We start from the raw sequence: 22,628 nt of genomic DNA on the forward strand, positions 1-22,628 counted from the left end.
CCTGTGTTTTTTCCTCCCTCAATAGGTCAATCTGTCATCGTACCTCATTATGGAGAAATGCAAACAAACTGTGAGCTTGCTCTGATGTTTGGACCTTTTACACCACAGATTTCAGTGCTCCGTTGCATGCAAAGTGACATAACGGTTGACAGCACATGCTCTTGTGTTATTGTGTGTGTGTGGTTGGAGGGGAGAAGATTACACAAATTTTCCATGCTGCTCATCTCCTCTGATGTATTAGGTCGACTTTGCTTTGTTTTAGAAGACAGGTGGTATGGATGGCCTAAACCAAGCCAATTTACAGTACCTACAGTGTCCACATAAACACAAACACAAAGTCTGTGAGATGTACATTATACCTGGAGTGTATCTAATTCTAAAAGGTCTCTACACGCATCCGGCAGTGAGGTGACAGTGTTTTAGTGACAACAACAACAAAACACACACACACACTCGCAGACTCACAAACACAGCGTACACAGAGGGGTTGGGTTAAATGCGGAAGACACATTTCAGTTGAATGCATTCAGTTCTACAATTGACTAGGTATCCCCCTTTCCCTTTCCCTTTTCACAGTAAGGGGACAACAGTGTTTTAGCGACAACAGAGAACAAACATGGGACAACTACTAACAACCCTGCAACTGATTTAGAGCTGCCGAGGAAACATTGTGCCTTTCATTAAGGTGATTGGCTCATAATCATGCTTCATAATTTCCCTTAGAGTACAAGGGGCAGCGCAGGATTTGGGTAAGGATGCTTAATTAATCTCCACGGGAAGTTGGTTTGGGATGTGAACCCGTAGAACCTCCAGGAGGCTCTGGATCAAATAAACTATTCAGACGTCATGCTGAACATGGAAGAAGTGGTGAAACAGCCAGTGGTGAAATTCAGACCTGGGTTCAAATACAATTTGATATAATTTCCAATATTTTAGTTGGGCTTGATTGAGCTTGTCTGGCAGAATGGAACCAAATTAAAAGTTGCAGAAGTGCAAACCCCTGTCCATCAGGCAGGCTAGAGAAAACACAACGTATTTGAAAGACTTCAAATACTATTTGAACTCAGGTCTGGTCATGTTGAAAACAGAAGGAGTGGTGAAGCCATAGAAATAGAGTTGTAGGGGGGAAGCAGTGGTGAGAGTACAGGCCCGAGACCTCCTTCCTGTCCAGACTGAAATATACAGGAAATGTAGAAAGCACCTGACGTATCACTGAATCATGTAGCGCTACGGTAATATGACTATTTTATGTTCGCATTGAGGTTGCATCACATCCGGCTGTGATTGGGAGTCCCATAGGGCGACGCACAATTGGCCCAGCGTCGTCCGGGTTTGGCCAGGGTAGGCAGTCATTGTAAATAAGAATTTTTTCTTAACTGACTTGCCTAGTTAAATAAAGGTTACATTTATTTATATCTTTTTTAAATGTATATCAGATGCTCGCATTGCATTTTCTTTACTAACACTTTGTTTTTATTTGATTAAACGTGACCCAATGGTTGGAAACTTTCTGACTTTCCAAAAGTTCCGCACTAACCTCAGTCTGGTATTTACAAACACTTTTCTATTGTCCTTCTCTTTGGCCTGCTTCCGTTTTCTGTCACGACTTTTCCCTTCTCCACTAAGTCAGTGTTGAAAAACAGGGGATGCGTCCCAAATGGCACCCTTTTCCCTATATAGTGCAATTGTTTCAGGCCCTCGTCAAACGTAATGCACTATACAGGGAATAGGGTGCCATTTGGGACGCACACAGGAAGTAAATGGTGAGCAGCAGGTTATCCTGTGGGGAGGTAGATAGACAAGAATAATTAGGGGGTTGCATTCCTCCCGGTTCTATAAATACACTCTACGTTTCCTCTCCTCCTGTCTGCGATTCTCATTAAAGCCTTGCTGGAAAATCAGCCGGCTGCCTTCGGGGTGATGGTGGGACTGGGACTTTGTCCTAAATTGCACCCTATTAGCCCCTTCACTCTCCTTGGACAGTGGATGCATGTAGGCCTATCGAGTGGCAGGGGAGTATAACCTTCAGTAAGGTGCTGTTGTTTTGGTTACTAATGCAGTATTCCTGTCAAAGTGCGATGGACACCTCCACAATGGAACTCTTCCTAAGAGGGGACAGTAATGATGCAGTAACAGGAAGAAATAGATAAACATAGAACTGACTCCCAGGATCATTACGTTGAATGTCTGTCTGTGACTCCCCTGTGGTTTAACTCACCTTGGTTCATTCCATTTTCCCTTGTGTAAGCTATCGGCTCAGTTCATATGGGTCTAAATGTGGGTGGGATGTGTGGGTGATGTTAGTGTTGGTTAGTTGTGTATAGGCTAAGCGATGCAGAATTATAATTGTGAGAACACTTTCTATTTTATTCTGTTTTATTGTTTTCCTCTCTCAGGGAAGATTATGGTTGAGACATCTTTAAAACACAGATTTCCATTATGTTTTAATAAGTGATTTGATAAATACAGTATATTATTTCCGCTAGACCCATTAGTGAGACACAGGCCTACAGGAAAGACAGCCAACAACAATTCCAGTTTATTAGTTTCAGTAATTGGTAAAGAGGGAGAGAAGCAATGTAGAATGCCATGTTTTAATAAACTAGAAGTGTTCATGAGTCTACAAATGTGTGTCTGATTGGGGATATATATAACTTTATTGATCTCCAAGGAGATAATTAAGATGTCTTAGGCTTACAAGAGCACAACATGGCGGGTAGAAGCAGGTAGCCTAGTGGTTAAGAGAGTTGGGCCAGTAACCAAAAAGTTGCTGGTTTGAATTCCTGAGCTGACTAGGTGAGAAATCTGTCGATGTATCCTTGAGCAAGGCACTTAACCCTAATTGCTCTGGATAAGAGCGTTGCCTAAATTACTAACGTGTAACAAAGTGCATTCAAAATGTTTTGGTATTACGCAAAACTCAGCCAATATCAGTCACATGGACACGGAAGCATGAGACAGCAAATATCATGTGTATCCATATCAAGAATCCTGGTGAACTGTAACACTTCACTGAATAGTAGAAGATGGGATGATGATAATGATGAGATAGTGAGAGATGTACACAAAACATAAAAAATGCTTGCTTTTTCCATGATGTAGACTGACCAGGTGAATCCAGGTGAAAGCTATGATCCCTTATTGATGTCACTTGTTAAATCCACTTGAATCAGTGTAGATGAAGGGGAGGAGACAGGCTAAAGAAGGATGTTTAAGCCTTGAGACAATTGAGGCGCACCGGTTTGTGTCAAGAACTGCAATTCTGCTGGATTTTTCACACTCAACAGTTTCCTTTGAGTATCAAGAATGGTCCACCACCCAAAGGTCATCCAGCCAACTTGACACAACTGTGGGAAGCATTGGAGTCAACATGGGCCAGCATCACTATGGAACGCTTTTCGACATCTTGTAAAGTCCATGCCCGGACGAATTGAGGCTGTTCTGAGGGCAAAAGGGAGGGGTGCATCTCAATATTAGGAAGGTGTTCCTAATGTTCTGTACACTCAGTGTATAGTAATCCACTTTACTGACTGCTGATAGACATAGTTCAGTGCATGCAGCTCTGACGTTAGACAAAAAGAGAAGAGAAAGGGAAGAGGGAGGAGAGAAGGAGAAGAGAGAGGAGAGAGAGAGAGAGAGAGAGAGAGAGAGAGAGAGAGAGAGAGAGAGAGAGAGAGAGAGAAGAGGCTGAGTTTTATTGATGCTCTACAGGTTCTGTGGTTAGGTTATGTGAGGAGGATGTCGTACAGTGTACTACAGTCTACACGCAGCTACAGGAAAGAAAGCTTATAGCAGCACAGGCTATGTCCCAAATGGCATCCTATTCACCATATAGTGCACTACTTTTGACCAGGGCCCATAGGGCTCTACTACAAAAGTAGTGCACTATATAATATAGGGAATAGGATGCCATTTGAGATTTGACCACAGTGATTGTTGTTACTCCGCTTCTGGTAATCGTCTCTCCAGCCGAGCTGGGCTGAACTCTATTGAACCTTTTGCTGCTTTGGATATTAAAGTCAAGAATTATAGTAACTGAACTGTATACTGTGCCACCACGTAGGGTGAATTTTTCAATTAAAACTGAAACTCTGTTCCGATATAAAAGCACTTTGGTTTGAGAGTCTCAGATTCCAGAATCTGAGGGTTCTAGTAAAAATAACATTCTTTCCATATCTTACACATGATTCCTAAAGCTCTCGTTCTTTCACACATTATTTCCATTAACAGGCCTGCTTCATTAGCAGACAGTGAACAGCTAAGGTCTTGCTCACCCAGGGTCCAGGGACCACTCTGCCTGGTGCCTGCTACACTGCTGGAACCTCTGAAGCTGAGCCCACCTGTTACCGCTGCTACCATGAGGACTCGAGCAGATGCCCCCCGAGGAGGAGGAAATTACATCACACGGTTGTTGTGTCCACCCTGGACAGGCAACAGTGTTCAAGGGTTTAAAGTGAAGCAACCTGGGTGAGAGAGGAGTCACAGACGCAAACAAAAGCACACACGCATGCACACACACACACACACACACACATACACATACAGACACACACACGCAGACAGACATAAACAAACAGACAGACACACAGACAGACATACAGACAGACACACACACGCTCAGATGCAGAGACAGACACACACACATACAGACACACACACAGGCAGACACACACACAGACAGACACACAAGCAGAGACACGCTCAGACACAGAGAGACACCACACACACAGACAGACACACCGCCCACACATGCACACTCACACAGCCCCCTGGGTGAAAGATTGAGCATGGTAACCAGACCCGGCAGAGTGATCATGCGTCCAGGCCGGGCCGGCGGCGGCCACACAAAATAATATTTTAGACCTCCAACCTCGAAAAATAATTTAAGTGTGTGGACTGGGACCATGCAGGTGGAGGCTATAGTGGTGGCGAGGGACAGAAAGATGTTTTCACATTAATGCATAACGTAATGAATAGAATACACTGCAAAAAAAATTAGGCTTGCTTGGATGCTTAAATGGAGTGGGTTCTCAGAGGGTTCATCAGCCCACGCACGCTAAACCCCACCCGTCCCACCCAAGTATGAATCCATAAATGACTTAGTCGCTTGGAAGATACTCAACTTTCTGGAGAATAAACTTATCCAACTTGGGGCTCAGTCCTCACAGTCATTGACTCAAAACTTCCAAGCTCACATCCAAGCTTCCCATTTTGAAGAGGTGTAGATTGACTAATACTAATTCTAGTTATAGTTAATTGAATAATGGGTCATCAGAGTGTGGAATTAACCTCTCCGAGCAGAAACAGAATGCAGTATTTAATCACCAACCAGTTTGTATTGTGTGGACGTAGGCCAAAGCATGAATGGCAATGGCACCACAACACATCATGACTCCCTCATTAAGTATGACTGCAGCCCACAAGTGTCAACACCAGCTGAGAGAACGGCTGATCGAAATGAAGCAATGACCTCAAAACATCTGCTCTTTACAACAACAGTCAGAGTCAGAGAGTTAAGCCTCGTACTCATCCACGAAAACGTTTTTTTTTTTTTAAACCTACGACAAAATCTACACAGCAGTAACCAAGGCAGATAAAGACATTGGTAACAGGGGTTCATTTTGGAGTGGTTTCTCTCTCTACATCTTCCCAACCAGCCTCAACACCCCTCACTGCCCTCCCCTCCACTCCCTGCCCTCTCTCCCATCCACGCCATCAACGCCCCTCCCTCCCCTCTCCTTCCCTCTCCACTACCCTCCCCTCCATCCCCCTCCATCCCCCCCACTCCCCTCCACGTCCTCCCCCTCCCCCCTCCCTCTCTCTGATAGTCACACACGTTATAAAAAGCGTGAACTTTTAATATGCGCGTGTGTCCAGTGGATAACGTCAGCGCTTTGGGAGAACGGCTCAAGGAGTGTTTCATTATAAACCAGTACCATTAAAAACTTGCTGGCTGGATCTGGCTTTTGGCTTAGACGTCCTTCTCAAGGCTTTTTATGAGACTATTTTTGATCCTAAATCGATGCGGGAGAAAGAAAAGGGGATGGAGGAGACAGCCTGGGGTAGGTAAGGGGTAGTGGCATGACCTCACCAATAAAAGGTAGTGTGGGTGAATGTAGTGGCTGTTTGCACACCATCAGATTTCATATTGCTTAAATGAACGGTTCAGGACTGACTTCAGTATCTGTCTGTCTGGCATGCTCAGATGACCAAACCAGGATCACGTTCATCATAGTCACCAAACGGAAGAAAAAAGACTGAAACAGGGTGGATCTACCAAGACTTGTCCAACAAGAAACAACATTTTTAGTTTTCCACTGCATGCCCTAATGAACATACCGAGGGGTTAAGTGGCTGTGTGCATGCAGGTGCTTCAGGAAACTGGGGGGGGGGCAGAAGAAGAATCACAATCACGCAAGCTGCTGCGTGTGGTTTAGTTCTCCTTGCCAATACCTCTCACACTCCCCTTCCCAAACTTTCTCCCAGGGCTATCCAGTCCCCCCACCATCTCCTCTCAACTGCCTGCCCCCCTGCGTCCCCCTTAACCCTCCGCCCCTCACTCCCGACCGCACACAAATGGTTTGAATAAGAGGCCTGCATGACTGGGCCATGGGCTGCAGATGAAATCCCGAAGAGTGATAGTTTACTTAGCCTAAATAGCCCCGATTAGACAAATTGAAACATTGTTGTTATGCGGTGGAAACTCAAGGACCTATTGGCCAAGCTTGCTCGCCCTGTTCCGGAAAGGCTGTGCTGCAGACTTTTGTCATGCGAAAACTGCAAGATCTGGCATGGTTGGAAATGAAGCCAAATAACAATATCACCAGAAGCCCCCCCTAAAACAAAACAGTGAAACAGAATATGAAAATCGTCAAACACAGATTTACAGAGCAAAGGAGGTGGCCCACGCGAGTCAGGCTTCCGTAACTACTGAAAAACACATCAGACCACAAACGTTCTGTCCTGCCTTATGGAATGCTTCATGATGTCACATTTTCCCCTTCACAAGTACAGCCTCTCCATACTACTGTAGGCTCTAGAGCTAGGCTACTACTACTCACAGTCAATACTTCAACAGTGTGTCACTGTGCTTATTGCAAAATAGGTCAAGGATGGCCTGCTCATATTATATGAGACAAGTCAAATTCAATATAACTTTATTTGTCATCTTGGGAAATTATTTTTGAAATCCATTATGAATATTTCCCACCAACTGAATATTTAGGCTTGAACTCCAAGAGCAGAGGTAAAAAATGAACAGGACTCCTGTTCAATGTCACAAGATGTTAGATCAGTCTGACTGTCTCCCTTATCCATTCTGACCAGTACTACTCAATCATAAGTCAATAAAGAGATAATTCACTTGTCACACCCTGATCTGGTTCACCTGTCCTTGTGATTGTCTCCACCCCCTCCAGGTGTCGCTTATTATCCCTGGTGTATATATCCCTGTGTTTCCTGTCTCTCTGTGCCAGTTTGTCTTGTTTGCCAAGTCAACCAGCGGTTTTCCTTGCACCTATTTTTCCCCCAATCTCTGTTTCTAGTCCTCCTCGTTTCGACCCTTGCCTGTCCTGGCTCCGAACCTGCCTGCCTGACCACTATGCCTGTTCTGACTACCAGTCTGCCTATCCCCTTGTATTGTTTTGGACTTGGAACTGGTTTCTGATCCCTGCCTGGCCTGACCTCGAGACTGCCTATCTTCTGGCACTGTTTGGACTCTGACCTGGTTTATGAACTCTGACCTGGTTTATGAACTCTCACCTGTCGCCCACCTGCCTTTGCCTACTCCCTTTGTTATAATAAATATCGGAGCTCTACCATCTGCCTCCTGTGTCTGCATTTGGGTCTTGCCTTGTGCCCTTATATCACTGTTCCTAGGCCTACTTTAACATGTGCAGAACACACACACAGACTGACTGACACACTGTAACAATACAACAAGATTAGACAGAGGTCCAGACGAGGAATAAAGCAGCAGTGGAGACTCATAAAAAGGAGCAGCAGCTAAGAGAGCAGTGAGGCCCGGGCCCCACAGTAGCCATACTACTGGTGAATCCCACACCCCAGAAACACTGTTCTGTTCATTCTTTTAGTTATTTAACCAGTCAAGTCAGGATTTTTTTCAATTTTCGCTTAAAATTACATACCCAAATCTAACTACATGTAACTCAGGCCATGAAGCAAGGATATGCATATTCTTGATACCATTTGAAAGGAAACACTTTGAGTTGTGTGGATATGTGGGAATGTAGGAGAATATAACACAATAGATCTGGCGAAAGATAATACAAAGAAAAAAACAACCGTTCTTTTGTATTTTTTTTGTAACATCATCTTTGAAATGCAAGAGAAAGGCCATAATGTATTATTCCAGCACATCTGCAATTCTGATTTTGGCCACTCGATGGCAGCAGCGTATCTGCAAAGTTTTAGACTGATCCAATGAACCATTGCATTTCTGTCAAAAATGTTCTATCAAGACTGCCCAAATGTGCCTAATTTGTTTTTTAATAACTTGTCATGTTCAAAACTGTGCACTCTCCTCAAACAATAACATGGTATTATTTAACTGTAATAGCTACTGTAAATTCGACAGTGCAGTTAGATTAACAAGAATTTAAGCTTTCTGCCAAAATCAGATATGTCTATGTCCTGGGAAATGTTCTTGTTACTTACAACCTCATGCTAATCGCATTAGCCTATGTTAGCTCAACCGTCCCGTGGACACCGATCCCGAAGAAGTTAAGAACAAATTCTAATTTACAATGACGGCCTACCCCGGCCAAACGTGGACGACACTAAGCCAATTGTGCACCGCCCTAATGGGCTCCCAATTACGGCCAGATGTGATGCAGCCTGGATTCAAACCAGGGACTACAGTGACACCTCTTGCACTGAGATGCAGTGCTTTAGACCGATGCACACCTCGGGAGTACATCCAGCTCTGTAATGCACAGGCTATATGCCATTTTGCAGATACTTTTATCCAAAGCCACGTAATATCATGCATGTATACGTTTCACATACAGGTCCCAGGAATCTAACCCACTATCCTGGTGTTGCAAGCACCATACTCTCCCAACTGAGCTGCAGAGGACCAACATCAATCCACCTGAATGTGATGACTACTGCCAGTGTGTTCCATCTGTCTCTCACCACCAAACTAGTCAAGTTACAGTACATACAATATAATTGTATTCAGAGATGGGCAGTATTTCTGTAATATGTAGCTATTTGAAATACGTACTTCAATTCCTTTTTAACATGTTGTCATTTGTATTCTGGCCTGAACAACAATCCAATGTATTTTGTAACAAGATACTTTCATGACCTGTAATTTGTATTTTCAACAGAAAATGCACTTTTCTATGTATGGCTCAGTTGGTAGAGCATGGCATTTGCAACGCCAAGGATGTGAGTTTGATTCAAACAGGGGGCCAGTATTAAAACAATATCAAACTGTATGCTTTCCTACTGTAAGTCACTCTGGATAAGAGTGTCTGCTAAAATGGAACTAATTTATAGCAGTTCACAATTTTGTAGCCCCATTTCACCCTGCATTGGTATAAGATTATGGTGTGATGCAAGCGTCAGCTAAATCAGGGTTTCCCAAACTCTGTCCTGGGGCCTACCCTGGGTGTACGTTTTGTTGTTTTCCCTAGCACTACATAGCCGATTCAAATAATCAAAATTTGGTAATGAGTTGGTTATTTGAATCACCTGTGTAGTGCTAGGGAAAAATGTGCACCCAGGGGGGGCCCGAGGACCGAGTTTAGGAACCCCTGAGCTAAATGACCAAAATGTCAATGGACAAATGAATACTTGCAAATCATGCTGGGTATTATTTGAATGAGCTCCATCCCAGAAACAAGGCCAATAATAATATCCAGTTTGCTTGCAATTGTTCATTTTTACATTTACATTTTGGTTATTTAGCCAACACTTTTTGTCCCAGCACAACTAAGGTAGATAAACATCACTACAAAAAACATTCTCAGTAACGGTAACTTAAAAAGTTTTACTTGCTATGATATGTGAAGGCATGGACTTGCAAATATATATTTTATATATATTATTTTTTAAATACCTCAATATACCTGTATTTTATATAAATACAATACTTAACCAAAGTATTTTTGATTTTTGTTTGATACAATGGACAAAGAGAGAGAGAGAGAGAGAGAGAGAGAGAGAGAGATTTTCACTTTTGTATATTATCTACCTCACTTGCTTTGGCAATGTTAACACATGTGTCCCATGCCAATAAAGCCCCTTGAATTGAATTGAATTGAATTGAATTGAGAGAGAGAGAGAGAGAGAGAGAGAGAGAGAGAGAGAGAGAGAGAGAGAGAGAGAGAGAGAGAGAGAGAGAGAGAGAGAGAGAGAGAGAGAGAGAGAGAGAGAGAGAGAGAGAGAGAGAGAGAGAGAGAGAGAGAGAGAGAGAGAGAGAGAGAGAGAGAGAGAGAGAGAGATCATGAGCAGATGAGCTCCCACATTTTTCAGCATGTTTCTAAAAAAATAGATAGATTTAGAGTTAGACAAACTTAGATTTTTTGTCAGGGACATATACAGGATTCTACCCTAAACAACATAACCTTCACTCCAAATCAAAACTCCAAACCTACAGTCATGGCTAAAAAATTTAAGAATGACACAAATATTATTTTTCACAAAGTTTGCTGCTTCAGTGTCTTTAGATATTTTTGTCAGATGTTACTATGGAATACTGAAGTATAATTACAAGCATTTCATAAGTGTCAAAGGCTTTTATTGACAATTACATGAAGTTGATGCAAAGAGTCAATATTTGCAGTGTTGACCCTTCTTTTTCAAGACCTCTGCAATCCGCCTTGGCATACTGTCAATTAACTTCTGGGCCACATCCTGACTGATGGCAGCCTATTCTTGCATAATCAATGCTTGGAGTTTGTCAGAATTTGTGGGTTTTTGTTTGTCCACCCGCCTCTTGAGGATTGACTACAAAAGTTCTCAATGGGATTAAGTTCTGGGGAGTTTCCTGGCCATGGACCCAAAATATCGATGTTTTGTTCCCCGAGCCACTTAGTTATCACTTTTGCCTTATGGCAAGGTGCTCCATCATGCTGGAAAATGCATTGTTTGTCACCAAACTGTTCCTGGATGGTTGGGAGAAGTTGCTCTCAGAGGATGTGTTGGTACCATTCTTTATTCATGGCTGTGTTCTTAGGCAAAAATGTGAGTGAGCCCACCCCCTTGGCTGAGAAGCAACCCCACACATGAATGGTCTCAGGATGCTTTACTGTTGGCATGACACAGGACTGATGGTAGCACTCACCTTGTCTTCTCCGGACAAGCATTTTTCCGGATGCCACAAACAATCGGAAAGGGGATTCATCAGAGAAAATGACTTTACACCAGTCTTCAGCAGTCCAATCCCTGTTCCTTTTGCAGAATATCAGTCTGTCTCTGATGTTTTTCCTGGAGAGAAGTGGCTACTTGGCTGCCCTTCTTGACACCAGGCCATCCTCCAAAAGTCTTCACCTCACTGTGCGTGCAGATGCACTCACACCTGCCTGCTGCCATTCCTGAGCAAGCTCTGTACTGGTGGTGCCCCGATCCCGCAGCTGAATCAACTTTAGGAGACGGTCCTGGCGCTTGCTGGACGTTCTTGGTGCCCTGAAGCCTTCTTCACAACTTTTGAACCGCTCTCCTTGAAGTTCTTGATGATCCGATAAATGGTTGATTTAGGTGCAATCTTACCGGCAGCAATATCCTTGCCTGTGAAGCCCTTTTTGTGCAAAGCAATGATGACGGCACGTGTTTCCTTGCAGGTAACCCTGGTTGACAGAGGAAGAACAATGATTCTAAGCACCACCCTCCGTTTGAAGCTTCCAGTCTGTTATTTGAACTCAATCAGCATGACAGAGTGATCTCCAGCTGGTCCTTTTGTGGCAGGGCTGAAATGCAGTGGAAATGTTTTTTGTGATTCAGTTCATTTGCATGGCAAAGAGGGACTTTGCAATTAATTCATCTGATCACTTTTCATAACATGCTGGAGCATATGCAAATTGCCATCATACAAACTGAGGCAGCAGACTTTGTGAAAATTAATATTTGTGTCATTCTCAAAACCTTTGGCCACGACTGTACAACCTGATTTTGGACGGAATGACCTGGAATGCTTCCTACACCCAAGGATTATTATTCCCAAACTATACAGCAAATGCTATGGGAAACAAACAGAAACCTGAAAACACCATCCAACCTGGAACTGAGTCAGTAATGCTTAGTCTGGAGCAATTTTTTACTTTCAAAAGCCCCAAAAAATACATTACAATGATATATTTTACTTTATAAGGACTGAATGCTAAGGCTACCAAGCTTGCTAGGACAAAGAGATACAACTTCAATTAGCACCACCGTGTGAAGCAAGAGGTGTTGAAGCCCTTGAGCCCAACAAACAGCAAGCTAGCCCACCCAAACCCAGAGGCCTTGAAGCCCCCTCCTGCTGTTCAGAGACTGGAATTTTCTTCAAGAAATCTGCCTCCAGAAATAAAAGCTTCTCCCAAGTGGGTGTGACACCTACTCCCGTTGCCTGCAGCACTGCTGTTTGGATTCCACCTGGCGATCTGTTGACCGTCTGCCCTGGTTGTCTACCCAACCCCCCCCCCCCCCCCCTTCCACTCTCCCGAGCTTTCGCTCGCCTCCAGCACACACGCACAGCTGGGCCGAGTGACTCTGAACTTACAATGGCTAGCCCCAAGTCGTTGTATATTTTTTTGTTGTTCTTGTGCATTTTGCTATTTTGCTATTTGCCTCATGACTCCTGCATGCTTTGTTGACTACAAACTTTCTTTACCCAACCGTGGGACAGATTATGTTTGTTCCCACACTCTGCACTCTGACTCTCTATTGGTTACACCGACTTTTGGCCTCCCATCCCATTCTAACCACCTCTCGCCGGCTTTGCATTTATGTTACCTGATGAAATTGCTGTACAATATGATCTTGTTGCCATCTGATGCACATTCAGATGTCATAAATCAGTACTGCAGAGTCCTATGCCGTGCCTTGGTTGTATTACTGTTGATGATATCTGGAAATGTGCATGTACACCCTGGCCAATCTACAGTTGCTAGCCCCAATTCTGACTTGTGCTCTGATATCTGCTTTACTGATTTCTGCTCTTGTAAAAGCCTGGGTTTTCTGCATGTTAACACTAGAAGCTTATTACCTAAAATGGATCAATTGAAATGTTTTTGGTTCACAGCTCCAATCCAGATGTGTTGTTCATTACTGAGACGTGGTTAAGGAAGAGTGTTTTGAATACTGACATTAACCTTTCTGGTTATAACCTTTTTCGGCAAGACAGATATTCCAAAGGTGGGGGACTGGCAATCTTTACCAAGGATCACCTTCAGTGCTCGGTTGTCTCCACCAAGTCTGTCCCCAAACAATTTTATTTGCTGGTTGTAAGTATTAAACTTTCAAAAACTCTTTGTTGACTGTTGATGGGTGCTATCGTCCTCCATTAGCACCGGCCTGTACCCTACCTGCCTTAAGCTCTCTCCTGGCCCCTTACACTAAGTCTGAATTTGTCCTGCTAGGTGACCTAAACTGGGACATGCTTAAACCACCTGAACAAGTCCTAAAGCAATGGGACTCCCTAAATCTTTCTCAGATTATTACCAGTCCAACAAGATATGACTCCAAACACCCAGAAAAGGAAACTCTTCTTCATGTTTTCCTCACAAATAATCCTGATCGGTATCAGTCTGCTGTTTTCTGTAATGACCTTAGTGATCACTGTTTTACAGCCTATGTTCGTAATGGCTGCTCAGTGAAACGACCTGTCCTGATTTGTCATAGACGCTTGCTAAAAAACATTAATGAGCAAGCCTTCCTTCTTGAACTGGCCTCTGTAAAATGGTATAGAATCAGCTTGATCCCTTCTGTCGAAGACAGAAGAATTGCATTTGGCGAAAGGCTCGGCAGACGCATACTCAGGCTGACTGGCTCTCATTCAGGCAAATGAGAAATAAGTGCACTCAGGCTATCCGAAAAGCCAAAGTTAGTTACTTTAAGGAGCATTTCTCTCTCTGCGGGTCTAACCCCAAGAAGTTCTGGAAAACGGTTAAAGACCTGGAAAATAAACCCTCCTCCTCACAGCTGCCCATGTCCCTTAATGTTGATGATGTGGTTGTTACTGACAAGAAGCACATGGCTGAGCTCTTCAATCACCACTTCATTAAGGCAGGAATCCTATTTGACTCATCCATGCCTCCTTGCCCGTCCAACATTTCCTAATTTCCCACCCCTTCTAATGTGACTATCCCCGATGCTTCTAACCTCTTTTTGCCCTGCCCCACTACAAAGTTCTCCCTGCAGGCAGTCACTGATTCCAAGCTGCTAAAGCGCTCCTGAACTACAGTTCGTCCTTTATTTAAAGGGGGAGATCAAGCTTATCCTAACTGTTATAGGCCTATTTCTATTGTGCCCTGTTTATCAAAAGTGTTGGAAAAACTTGTCAATAATCAACTGACTGGCTTTCTTGATGTCTATAGTATACTCTCTGGTATGCAATCTGGTTTCCGCTCAGGTTATGGATGTGTCACTGCAACCTTAAAGGTCCTCAATGATGTCACCATTGCCCTCGATTCTAAGCAATATTGTGCTGCTATTTGTATTGACTTGGTCAAAGTTTTTGATACGGTAGACCATTCCATTCCTGTAGGCCGGCTAAGGAGTATTGGTGTCTCTGAGGGGTCTTTGGCCTAGCTTGCTAACTACCTCTCTCAAAGAGTGCAGTGTAAAAAGTCTGAAAATCTGCTGTCTCAGCCACTGCCTGTCACCAAGGGAGTACCCCAAGTCTCAATCCTAGGCCCCATGCTCTTCTCAATTTACATCAACAACATAGCTCAAGCAGTAGGAAGCTCTCTCATCCATTTATATGCAGATGATACAGTGTTATACTCAGCTGACTCCTCCCTGGATTTTGTGTTAAATGCTCTACAATAAAGCTTTCTTATTGTCCAACAAGCGTTCTCTACCCTTAACCATGTTCTGAACACCTCCAAAACAAAGGTCATGTGGTTTGGTAAGAAGAATGCCCCTCTCCCCACAGGTGTGGACCCCAAAGGTCCACAAAACACACACGTACCTGTGTCGCTTCTCTTTTCAGTTCGCTGCAGCTAGCGACTGGAACGAGCTGCAACAAACACTCAAACTGGACAGTTTTATCTCAATCTCTTCATTCAAAGACTCCATCATGGACACTCTTACTGACAGTTGTGTCTGCTTTGCGTGATGTATTGTTGTCTCTACCTTCTTGCCCTTTGTGCTGTTGTCTGTGCCCAATAATGTTTGTACCATGTTTTGTGCTGCTACCATGTTGTGTTTCTACCATGTTTTTGTCATGTTGTGTTGCTACCATGCTGTGTTGTCATGTGTTGCTGCCTTGCTGTCTGTAACGGCGTTCCTCCTCCTCTTCATCCGAAGAGGAGGAGCAGGGATTAAACCAAGGTGCAGCGCGTTGAAATGACATACTGAAGTTTATTTCAACAAGAACAAAACGAACTATACTTGAAATGATACAAAATAACAAAACGAAAGTAGACAGACTTAGAACGACGAACTTACATGAAACACGAAGAACGAACGAACAAGTACTTACTACAAAACAAACGAACGAACGAACGAAACTGTCCCGTATGGTGCAAACATATACACAGACACAGGAGACAACCACCCACAAACAAACAGTGTGAACAGCTAACCTATATATGGTTCTCAATCAGAAGACAACGTCAAACACCTGTCTCTGATTGAGAACCATATAAGGCTGATTACAATAGACCTAAACATAGAAACACAAAACATAGAAATGCCCACCCACACTCACGCCCTGACCGACTAACACATACAAAACAACAGAAAATAGGTCAGGAACGTGACATAACCCCCCCCTCAAGGTGCGAACTCCGGGCACACCAGCACAAAGTCTAGGGGAGGGTCTGGGTGGGCATCTGACCACGGTGGTGGCTCAGGCTCTGGACGAGGTCCCCACCCCACCATAGTCAATCCCAGCTTCCTTAGCCTCCTCAAAATGACCACCCTCCAAATAACCCCACCTAAATTAAGGGGCAACACCAGAATAAGGGACAGCTCCGGGACAAGGTAGCTCAGGACAGTGAGGTAGGTCGGGATAGAGAGGTAGCTCAGGATAGAGAGGTAGCTCAGGATAAAGAGGTAGCTCAGGATAGAGGGGCAACTCCGGACTGAAGGGCAGCTCTGGACAGAGAGACAGCTCTGGACTGAGGGGCAGTTCTGAATTACTAACAGCTTAGGGCTGAGGGGCAGCTCATGGCTGACTGACGGCTCTGGACGCTCATGGCAGGCTGACGGTTCTGGAAGCTCATGGCAGGCTGACGGCTCTGGAAGCTCATGGCAGGCTGATGGCTCTGGACGCTCATGGCAGGCTGACGGCTCTGGACGCTCATGGCAGGCTGACGGCTCTGGAAGCTCATGGCAGGCTGACGGCTCTGGACGCTCATGGCAGGCTGACGGCTCTGGACGCTCATGGCAGGCTGACGGCTCTGGACGCTCATGGCTCACTGGCGGCTCTGGCAGATCCTGTCTGGCTGGCGGCTCTGGCAGATCCTGTCTGGTTGGCGGCTCTGGCAGATCCTGTCTGGTTGGCGGCTCTGGCAGATCCTGTCTGGTTGGCGGCTCTGGCAGATCCTGTCTGGTTGGCGGCTCTGGCAGATCCTGTCTGACGAATGGCTCTAGCGGCTCCTGACTGACTATCGGCTCTGACGGCTCGGGACAGACGGGCGGCTCTAATGGCTCGGGACAGACGGATGGCTCAGACGGCACTGGGCAGACGGATGGCTCAGATGGCGCTGGGCAGACGGATGGCTCAGATGGCGCTGGGGAGACGGATGGCTCAGATGGCGCTGGGGAGACGGATGGCTCAGATGGGCGCTGGGGAGACGGATGGCTCAGATGGCGCTGGGGAGACGGATGGCTCAGATGGCGCTGGGGAGACGGATGGCTCAGATGGCGCTGGGGAGACGGATGGCTCTGGCCGGATAAGGCGCACTGTAGACCTGGTGCGTGGTGCCGGAACTGGAGGCACCGGGCTAAGGACACGCACCTTCATGCTAGTGCGGGGAGCAGGGACAGGGCACACTGGACTCTCAAAGCGTACTCTGTGCCTGGTGCGTGGTACCGGCACTGGTGGCACCGGGCTGAGTACACGCACATCAGGACTAGTACGGGGAGAAGTAACAGTGTGTACCGGACTCAGGAGACGCACAGGTGGCTTAGTGCGTGGTGCCGGAACTGGAGGCACCGAACTGGATACACGCACCATAGGGAGAGTGCGTGGAGGAGGAACAGGGCTCTGGAAACGCACTGGAAGCCTGGTGCGTGGTGTAGGCACTGTTGGTACTGGACTGGGGCGGGGAGGTGGCGCCGGAAATACCGGACCGTGCAGGCATACTGGCTCTCTTGAGCATTGAGCCTGCCCAACCTTACCTGGTTGAATGCTCCCGGTCGCCCGACCAGTGCCGGGGAGGTGGAATAACCCGCACCGGGCTATGTAGGCGAACCGGGGAAACCATGCGTAAGGCAGGTGCCATGTATGCCGGCCCGAGGAGACGCACTGGAGACCAGACGCGTTGAGCCGGCCTCATGACACCTGGCTCAATGCCCAATCTAGCCCTACCAGTGCGGGGAGGTGGAATAACCCGCACCGGGCTATGCACACGTACAGGAGACACCGTGCGCTCTACTGCGTAACACGGTGTCTGCCCGTACTCCCGCTCTCCACGGTTAGCCTGAGAAGTGGGCGCAGGTCTCCTACCTGCCCTTGGCCCACTATCTCTTAGCCCCCCCCAAGAAATTTTTGGGTAGTACTCACGGGCTTTTCAGGCTTCCGTGCTAGACGCGTCCCCTCATAACGCAGGTTCCTCTCTTGCGTTTCCTCCGCTCTCCGAGCTGCCTCCAGCTGTTCCCATGGGCAGCGATTCACTCCAATTTTAGCCCATGGTCCTTCTCCGTTAAATATTTGCTCCCAACTCCACGAGTCCTGTATACTTGCCCGTTGCTCGAAATTACGCTGCTTGGTTCTGGATTGGTGGGTGGTTCTGTAACAGCGTTCCTCCTCCTCTTCATCCGAAGAGGAGGAGCAGGGATTAAACCAAGGTGCAGCGCGTTGAAATGACATACTGAAGTTTATTTCAACAAGAACAAAACGAACTATACTTGAAATGATACAAAATAACAAAACGAAAGTAGACAGACTTAGAACGACGAACTTACATGAAACACGAAGAACGAACGAACAAGTACTTACTACAAAACAAACGAACGAACGAACGAATGAAACAGTCCCGTATGGTGCAAACATATACACAGACACAGGAGACAACCACCCACAAACAAACAGTGTGAACAGCTAACCTATATATGGTTCTCAATCAGAAGACAACGTCAAACACCTGTCTCTGATTGAGAACCATATAAGGCTGATTACAATAGACCTAAACATAGAAACACAAAACATAGAAATGCCCACCCACACTCACGCCCTGACCGACTAACACATACAAAACAACAGAAAATAGGTCAGGAACGTGACACTGTGTTGTTGTTTTAGGTCTCTCTTTATGTGGTGTTGTGTTGTCTCTCTTGTCGTGATGTGTGTTTTGTACATTATATATATATTTTTTTTTTATCCCAGCCCTCGTCCCCACAGGAGGTCTTTTACCTTTTGGTAGGCCGTCATTGTAAATAAGTATTTGTTCGTAACTGACTTGCCTAGTTAAATAAAGGTGAAATAAAAAATAAAAAATTTAAAAAATAAAGTATGTTGTATTTGTAACAAGATACACTTTGATGTATATTTTACCCATCTCTGATAGTATGTAGCTATGTGAACAACAGTTAAGCCTTGTTTACACTGCAGACCACAATGCTCAAATCAGTTTTGTTTTTCAAATCCGTGTTGGAATATTGACTGTCCAAACAGCAAGTTACAAGTGACCAAATCAGATATGTGTGTGTGTTCAGACAGCAGTCATTTGCTGACATGGCCACGCTAGTTGTCATAGTACCAACAGGCGAGTGTGCAGTGGTGTAGGCTGATTGGTTATCGTGCTTCCTATCACTCAGAAGTTTTGCCACAAGCTAAGGTCAACAATGCCTGCCATGGACGTTTCCCAGTTGTTTTGAATGTTCAAAATCATAGTGTAAGAAATACTTTCAAGCCTCAAAGGATAAGATGATCCAATTTTTAAAACAAGTCCTTTCTGGCTAACCACAACAGTCAACTAGCTAGCTACTCTATGTAGCTGTTTAGGTTTCTAGCACATTCACTAATTTGTTTATAAACAATTAACAAGCTAGTTAGCTGCCACCTGTTCTTGTCTACCTGTCAACTGAGTAGCAGGCAACAAGATATGCCAAATAACAGTCTAAAAACCACTTGAGTGCAATAAAAAACACTTAAGGGCGACTTGTGTACAGACACAAGTCGCATGGCCAATACACTTTTTGTATCTGATTACAAGCCACCTACGAAGCTGGTTTGAAATGTGGCTTCAAATATCCGGCATGTGATTTTTAGTTGTTCAGACTGCAGGAAAAAGTACAGATTCGAATTGGATATGCCCCAAAAATTGGATTTGAGTCACTTCAAACTGCCAATGTGAACAAGGCTTTAGTGCTCCTGCTCCTATCCCAAAGTGATTTGGCTCCAGGTTACCATCAGAAGACCCTGTCCGTCCCTCCGTCTGAACAGCTGCACATTGCTCAGACAAGAACCCATTTTCTCCCCAATCAAGGTGATTGGAGCTCCATTTCCAGTCTGTCTGTCCTTTGAACTCGGGATGCCATGGCCTGAGGGTGTGGGAGGAGGGGGTTATGGGGGGATTGGGGTGGTGCTTGGCAGGCACTTACTATGTTATACAAATGCTTGCTTGCACGGATATGGCAGCAAAGCACCCCACTCCCAAGATCTACACCACACCACTGCATCTCATCCTTGGTTGTGATGTTGATGCACACATCGTCAAGACCTGGAAAGGCTCACTCGCACGACAGGCCTTTTTCGTTCATTAACTACCCTTACTCCAAGCTCCTCACACACACACACAAAATGGTTTAAAATAGTACCAGATTGGGGTTACCTGGCTTGTAATTATAGAGGAACCCTTCTTGGTGCTATATAGAACCCTTTTTTGAAGGTTCCATAAAGAACCATGCTCATAAGGTTCTAAATGAAAAAGGTTCTATTTAGCACCAAAAAAAGGATTCCGCTATGGTTATAACCCTTTTTGGGCCAATATAGAACCCTTTCTTTGGTTATGTATAACACCTTTATGAAGAATTGTTCTATAAACAACCTTTCATAATTTATTTTTTACTGTGTCAGCCGTATTATATGGTAAAAATGATATAGGTGTTCTTTTTGTGTTGTATAAGTGTTATTATCAATATGGTTCCACATAGAACAGAGAGACATTATTGTGCCTTCTTCATGACTGCGTTGGTGTGTTTGGACCATGTTAACTCCTTAGTGATGTGGACACCGGGGAACTTAAAGCTCTCTACTCGCTCCACTACAGCCCCGTCGATGTGGAAGGGGGTGTGCTCGGCCCTCTGTTTACTGTAGTCCACAATCAGATTCTTTGTCTTGATGACATTGATGGAGAGGTTGTTGTCCTGGCACCACACTGCTGACACTGTAATTGGGCATAAATCAAGGCAGTGCAGTTGCAGCTTTCCTGAAGTCACCCAGAGGTGTGTTGATTGTTAACCTAACGTAGCAGGCATAAAAGAAACGACTGAGCAGTGTTTCCTTATTTCTGGTCCTGATTAGGGGGAAAAACTGTTGGGGGGGGTTCTCTTCTGCACTGTTCAACCAATCCAGTAAATGTGGAGGAGGAGTTAAGATGAAGTGTCGCCATATTAACGTCCAAAAGCGGAAGTTGTGTCACAGGCTCACTTTCCATTTCCCCTGAAAACCAGATGCCATCCGACCCCGCAGTGGGCGGTTGACTGTTGACTTCAACAGGGGGTGTGTAGAGAGAGGTGACGTGCTGGCTGGCTGTGTATGTGCTGTGTATGTGTGTATGTGTGTGTGTGTGTGTGTGTGTGTGTGTGTGTGTGTGTGTGTGTGTGTGTGTGTGTGTGTGTGTGTGTGTGTGTGTGTGTGTGTGTGTGTGTGTGTGTGTGTGTGTGTGTGTGTGTGTACGTACGAAACTGCTGGTGCCCCTCAGCCACCCTCGGGTGGATGAGCAGCATTCTCACGCTAAGGTGATGCTAACCGTACTACTCATTACCATACCTCTTACATTGATCACTTCCAGGGGATCCCAGAATCCGGACAATGGATGAAAGTGCAGGGCAGTTCTCTTTCATTGACCTTATGTTTCTGACCTGTGGAAAAGAGAAGATTGCTGGAAAACTCAAGTCTGTTGCCATTGCATTTGTCCACAGTCACACACAAAATAGTTTTAATCAGGCAACATAATCAAACCATACACACACACACACACAAACAAACACAGATATACATACACACACACACTTAAAAATAATTGATTCTCTGGTCTCAATCCCAAGCCATACTAAGTGTTTCAGTGGAGCCCACATCTATGGTCATTTTCACAAGTGGCAATATTGACACATAGGATACAACACACATGAAGCACAATGGACTTTCCATGACAGTGTTAAAGCAGACTATGTGTTAAAAGCCTTTCCACAACCAGTTTCCTACATTACCATCCTGTTTCTAAACATATAAAGACAGATGGTGGGCTCTGGACAGGCCAGCTCCACCTGTGGATGATACTGAGGTATTCCCAGAAGACCCACCAATGAGCAGCAGATAATGGTAATTCAACCCTATTTCCTATATAGTGCACTTATTTTGTCCAGGACCCATTTTGGGAATAGGGTGCCATTTGGGATGAAGCTAATGTATCAGTACAGACTGCAGAGGCACACACAAAACATAGGTTGTATTCACTATGGTGTTGATGCCCTCTGCTGGTATGTATACATTTCAGCTCTTCAACGGTGCCTAATCAAATCAAAACAACGGAGCACACATGTATGGAAAGTCCCAAATGGGACCCTATTCACTACATAGTGCACAAGAGCCCTATGGGCTAGGCACTTCCGCCCTGGATACCCTAAACCCTATTTTGCTAAACAAGTAGAAATCAGGAGGGAGGCAATGAGATAAAACACCCATTGAAATATAAATATATATATATAACTAAGTAGCCATGTGCTTTGTTGCCCTTACACATGTGTAAGGCCCTAGAAGTGTCATCGCCTGTACTTTAGGTAGCACTTACTGCACATTTATGCACTTTTTATGTAAAATTAAAATGTTTCAAAAAGTATTAATAGTACCAACAATCTTTTGACAAACAATCAAAGTCGAATCGGTCTATACATTTCAACATCGGTTTGGTGTTTGTAGATCAAGAGCAGGTGCGAATCTAGCTCTGGTCAGGGGCTTCAATGCAGCTAACGTTAGTGAGCTTGCTAACGCTAAACCTTTCTTCATCAACGCTGAAACTCTTGACTGGTTTAGAGGCTTGATTTAATATTATTTTGTTACTCACCAG

Source organism: Salvelinus alpinus, chromosome 3, assembly GCF_045679555.1.
Source record: "Salvelinus alpinus chromosome 3, SLU_Salpinus.1, whole genome shotgun sequence".
Lineage (NCBI taxonomy): Eukaryota > Metazoa > Chordata > Actinopteri > Salmoniformes > Salmonidae > Salvelinus > Salvelinus alpinus.